General features: G+C 45.0%; 1 protein-coding gene across 3 annotated transcripts in view; it reads right to left on the reverse strand.

Annotated features, from left to right (window-relative positions):
* PSEN1 (presenilin 1) overlaps window positions 1–3,891 on the reverse strand; it is a 78,658-nt gene extending 74,767 nt beyond the window's left edge. For 2 of the 3 annotated variants that reach the window (XM_041758704.1, XM_041758702.1), the window contains exon 1: window positions 3,774–3,891. The gene's annotated coding sequence lies outside the window, so the exon portion shown is untranslated. The remainder of the gene's footprint in view (window positions 1–3,773) is intronic. The other variant, XM_041758703.1, reaches the window with a different exon arrangement.
* Between the last annotated feature and the right edge of the window lie 2,109 nt (window positions 3,892–6,000).

The following is a 6,000-nucleotide window of genomic DNA, read 5'->3' on the forward strand; positions in this document are numbered from 1 at the left end:
TCTCTCAAGGTCTTAGATAGAACCACAAAAATCAAACACATTGATAAATATATAGTGAAACATATAAGCAGTCTTAAATTACATTAATAGGTTCAGTTTTAGATTCTTCTGTCAAATGAATTACAAAATGCCTTTTGTTTTTTTCAGAGGCTTTTAGATTTCATAATTATAGAAATGGTCCTGTATTATCAATATTTGTAGTAATTATAAAGAGTCTTTTCCCCAATAAAACTTTACTTTGAATAACTCTACATAGAAGGTATGATTACTCCCAGTTTGCCTCAAACTTCTGTGGAAATGGCTTTAATACAACTAATCTTTAATGAAAACATGACTACTAACATCTAATTAATTTGTATATCCAGCAATGCCTGCTTTCCCTCTGCTTTAGATCAGTTTAAACAACTGTACAAAGCACTGTGAAAACCAAACACTAATACCTTTAACCAACCAACACTTACTGGGTTTCTTCTACCAAACCAAACATGGTGATAGGTGCTGGGGATGCTACTAGCAGATAATACTTGTTTACTTAAGGAGTTTACTATCTAGAGGAGGAATCAGACAAGTATATTTTTATATTAATTACATGTTGAAATAAAAATGTTTTAGATGTAAGGCGCCTATGTGGCTAAGTGGGTTGAGCATCAGAATCTTGATTTTGATCCAGGTCATAATCTCGGGTCATGGGATCACACAGAGTTGGGATCCACGCTTTCCACGCTTGGTGAGGAGTCTGCATATCCCTCTCCCTCTGCTCCTCCCCTTGCTTGGCACTCTCGCATGCTCTCTCTCAAATAAATCTTTAAAAAAAATATTTTAGGGCAGCCTCAGTGGCTCAGTGGTTTAGTGCCGCCTTCAGCCCAGGGTGTGATCCTGGGGACCCGGGATCGAGTCCCACGTCGGGTTCCCAGCATGGAGCCTGCTTCTCCCTCTGCCTGTGTCTCTGCCTCTCTTTCTCTCTGTGTGTGTGTGTGTGTGTGTGTGTGTCTCTCATGAATAAATAAATAAAATCTTGAAAAAAAGAACATGTTTTAAAAAAATATTTTAGATGTACTGGGTTACATAAAATATTCAATTTAATTTTATCTATTTCCTACCTTTATAAAATGTTTATTAAAAAAGTTTTAAATTAACATTTGTAGCTCACATAGTTTCCTATCAGATCATGCTACTCTAAATCTTCAGCTCTTTCTGCTGAAAATCCCTGAGAGCCTTTTTCTTCCCGAAGCTTCCCTCTCTTCCTTAGCCTTTGTGACACTGCACTATGGAGGTTCTCCTCCCACCACTCATCCTCCTCAGCTGGTTCCTCTCACCCTTCTTCCACTCCTTCACTATAAGTCGTATGCCTGGGCCTTCTTGTCCCCTTCCTTTCCTTAGGCATCTCTTCCACTGCTCCAACATTAGCTAGTAAGTCTATTTAAAGTCTATTACAGGGATCCCTGGGTGGCGCAGCGGTTTGGCGCCTGCCTTTGGCCCAGGGCGCGGTCCTGGAGACCCGGGATCGAATCCCACATCAGGCTCCCGGTGCATGGAGCCTGCTTCTCCCTCCGCCTGTGTCTCTGCCTCTCTTTCTCTCTCTGTGACTATCATAAATAAAAAATAAATAAATAAATAAAGTCTATTACAGTTCCAGGTCTGTCCATGGGACATCTTCGACCTACGGGCACTTCAAAAGTGATACTCCCAAACCACTTCCTCATTCTCCTCTCTAGTTCTTCACTTCTAACTTCCTTATTTCTGCAATCGTCTCTCCCATTCTTCAAACTTAAAGCCTCCTAGTCAATTCTATTTATTCCTTGCTTCTCAATTGGCTGTCATGTCCTGTTAATGTTTTTCCTTATTTACTTATTTATTTATTTATGACAGAGAGAGAAAATATGAGCAGGTAGGGGAAAGGGCAGAGAGAGAGGAACAAGCAGACTCCCTGCTGAGCAGAGAGCCAGATTTTTTTTGGGGGGGGGGGCTCATAACCTGAGCCAAGAGCAGAAGCTTAACCAACTGAGCCACTCAGGCACCCCATTTTTCCACCTAAGCCTCTGCCATCACCAAACTCTCATCTTATCTCACCAGAATTATGCAAAAGTCATCTCATTCTCTTATCCATCCTAGCCCCAACTATCAGATTAATGTGCCTAAAGTTCTGACCACAACAGTGCCACTCTTAACATACCTTCCAAATCTGCCTAGTATCTATCACATGAAGGAGAGGCACAATTAGAGGTCTTTGAAAGGTTTTTCAGAATATAATGTTAAAAAAGTCTCCCCTATAATCTGCAATAATATTAGTGGGAAAGCAGGAGCAGAGAGAGCCTGGATCTGAAAGAGGAAGAGGTCCACATAAGCTATGGTAACTGACAAATGCTGTATTTTCCTGCTAGGGTGGTTCTCAGAGATCAACTTCAATCCTCTAGTTCCCTCTAAATGGAAATTCATTTAGCAGTCTAGGTCTAGTTGCAGCCATTAACTTAAAATTCAGCAATAAATCACATTGATTCAGAAGTATACCCAGAGCTGTGTTAACTGTCTATCCAAGGAGCAGCAGCAGAAGAATGGAAAACCAACTGACAGATGCCATTTCTATGATCTATTGGGGGTAGGGTAGGGTAGGGGAAGGAATCCATGCATGCACTCAATAAACATTATCCTTTTCTCACTGTTAAGGGTTTATTAAATGGTGGTGGTGGAGCGAGTCTTAAGTTGGTGAAGTCTGCAAATGAATTAAGGAGAACTGAAATAGGCATTTTGCAGGTGACTGAAATTAGTCAAAGGCAGCAAGCTCCAATCCACTCTCTTGCTTTATTTCCCTTCATTAACAGTTATTTTTAATTCAGAGTGGGCCCCTGTTTGTAATATACCCTCTGATTATAACGCCCCACCCACTTCAACTCAAGGGGTGAAAACCTTTCCACCGTGAAAGATAACTCAAATAACAAGATTTCCTAACCAGATGTGACCTCTGCCTGCCTCAAACCTCAGGAAATGTTACGAGCTTTACAATGTGCTCAGTTATATTAAAGTCATTATATATGCCATAGTTTTTTGCACCCTATTCTTACCTCCCAGAGTAAACCCTGAATACTATATTCATCTTGCCCAAAGCAGGCAAGCAACGCTTTTAAAATTATTAAATTAGTCTCCTACAGTAGAAGCAAATTATTTATTTGAAGGGGAAAAAAAAAAAAAAAACAACAACAACCCTGAGCGGGAAGAAAACGCAAATACCCAAGACACATGCAAAGCCCCGAACAACATCGTGCCTCGCGACGGTCCCAACCAAGGCAAAAAGCATCAGACCCTGTTGTCCACCTCGAACGTGAGACGTAAGGAATTTTCCTCTGAGTGCCACTCACTTCCCGGACAAGGGCACACTCCGGGCAGGAGGCGCGGAGTTTCACCAGTTGCTCAACCAGACCGGGGCAAGGCGCTTCCTCTTTCTCCTGCTCCGCTCTACTCAAGACCGTCAATCCCGGCCCAGCTGAGGACCAGGGCACCTGCGTCCTGAAACGTCTTCGGGAAACCAGCACTTCCGGAGGGGAATCTCTCTTCGACCCGACCGCGCGCTGCGCCCGGAGCTGGAGAAACGGGCCGTCCCTCCGCGTTCCCCACAAGGGGTTCCTCGGTCCCCGCCCGGCCGCGCCCCGCTCCTCATCCTCGAGGACACCCGGCTGCGCGCCCCGGGAGGCGACAAAGAGCCGGGCCCAGCCCGCCACCGCCTGTGTCCGCACCAGGCGAGGGGCGCCTTCCCCTCTCCCCAACTCCCCACCACGCACCTACTCTTCACTTGCCGCCACCACCGGGCGCTCGCAGGGGAGGCTCCTTCCCGAGCAGCCGCTGTTTTGTTTCCGATGTGAAATCGCGGCCTCTGGAGCTGCCCGGCCCAGGCCCCGCCCCAAAAGCTTCGCTGCTGTCGTCATTTCCGGCTCTGGCGCCGTTGGCGGCCGGCCGGGGAAGGGGCGGGTCCCGCCGGAGTAGGGGGCGGGACCCGGGGGAAGAGGGTGGGGTTTCCGGTGGCGCGGCGGAGTGAGGGGCTCCCGCGGCGCTCCGGGCGACCCCGGGGACCTGGAGGAACCCGCCCAGGGTGCTTAGTGCGAGTCCGAGCGGGTCTGGGATTCGAGACTGCAGAGCTGAGGACCGAGGTTTCTACGTCAGCTGGGCCCAGCGTGTGCTCCTCCGACCTACAAGTGATGACATCTTAAATCTTAACGTTTATCTCTTAGTACCTATTTGTAGTGCTTCTCAGTGCGAATCAGCTGCATCACTGGCGACACAGATGACTAATGAAAACTGTAAATACCTGTGCCCTTCATACACTACCCAAATGAATCAAAACTTCTGGTGGGTGGGGGAAACCCGAGAAACTGCGTTTTAAACGAACGCAGCCCGGGATTCTTAGGCTTCAAGTTTAAGATCCAGTCTTAGATGGTAAACTTCCAGAGGGCATAAAATGTGTCTTATTTTTGAAATCCCAAAACCAGAGCACCTGGCACACAGTGAATTGCTCAGCGGCCACTTAATTCCTGCATCTGCCAGTTTTCCGTCCAAATTGCGGTAAAGACAGCACCAACAACTAACTTAAGTAGCACAGCACACTCATCTGAAAGCTAAAAGTAAGCTGAATACAATCATGTAAAACCAAAGATGGAGAATGGAGAAATGCTCAAATTCACAGGTAACAGAAAACTGACAATGAAATCAATGAGGAGTGGCATCTGGCCAAATGATAGCTTTTGTTTCTTTTAAATTCCTCCCCCAAGATAGCCCTTCATATTCCTGGAGCATCAGTCCCTCAGTCCCTGCCTCCTCTCTCCATCCAATCCATGAACAGATTTAAATAGGTTTTACACCCAACTTCATTTTAAGAACCTCAGTAGGTTTTTCCATTAACAGGGAACAGATAAGTTGGGTGAATAAAAATGTTGACAGCTCCCCTCCCCAAAGAGAAGTCATTTCCTCTTCCCTCCTTAAATTTCACAAGGATAAGGATTTTGCCTATTAGTTCATTTATATATTGCAAGTGCTGAGAACAGTGTCCAGCACATAAAACCGTTCAATACACTTGTCAAACAAGCATAGGCTAAACCCCATCTATTTGTGAACTGGTTCAATTTCTTTGAATGCGATCTGGTAATATGAGTAGAAAGTCTTAAAACGGTGGTAAACTAGGGGATTGGGTGGCTCTGTTGGTTAAACTTCTGCCTTTGGCTCAGGACATGATCCCAGGGTCCTGGAATGGAGCCCCACATTGGACTCTGCTCAGTGGGAAACCTGCTTCTTCCTCCACCTGCCATTCCCCATGCTTGTACCCATGTGCTCGCTTGCTCTCTCTCAAAAAAAAAAAAAAAAAAAAAAATGCTGGTAAACTTTTTTAGGCACAATCTCAATACAAAATATTTGTGCAGATATTCATGAAGTTTAATACCAAAAATTGGAAAGCTAAACATCCTACAATAAATTTTGGTTCATTTCACAGAATGTCATTAAATTGTTTATGAAGGCTATGTGTAACAGAAACATTGTTAAATGAAAAAAATAGACAAAGATTTATGCATATGTATAAACACAACTATGTCAAATCACATTCCTGCAAAAAATAACCCAAAAGGTGATTTTTAAAAAGTGATTAAGGGCAGCCCAGGAGGTGGCTCAGGTGGTTTAGCGCTGCCTTCAGCCTGGGTTGTAATCCTGGAGACACAGGACCAAGGGCCACATCGGGCTCCCTGCATGGAGCCTGCTTCTCCTTCTGCCTGTGTCTCTGCCTCTCTCTCCCTGTTCTCTCATGAATAAATAAATAAAACCTTTAAAAAAATAAAAAGTGATTTAAAAAAAAGCAACCAGTGACTCGGACTACAGATAACTTTTTCCACCAGTTTTTGCTATTTTTTCATCTTCTTAGAAATACATCTTTGGGGATCCTTGGGTGGCTCAGCAGTTTAGCAGCTGCCTTTGGCCCAGGGCCTGATCCTGGAGTCGCAGGATCGAGTCCCACATCGGGCTCCC

Source organism: Vulpes lagopus, chromosome 6 (assembly GCF_018345385.1).
Source record: "Vulpes lagopus strain Blue_001 chromosome 6, ASM1834538v1, whole genome shotgun sequence".
Lineage (NCBI taxonomy): Eukaryota > Metazoa > Chordata > Mammalia > Carnivora > Canidae > Vulpes > Vulpes lagopus.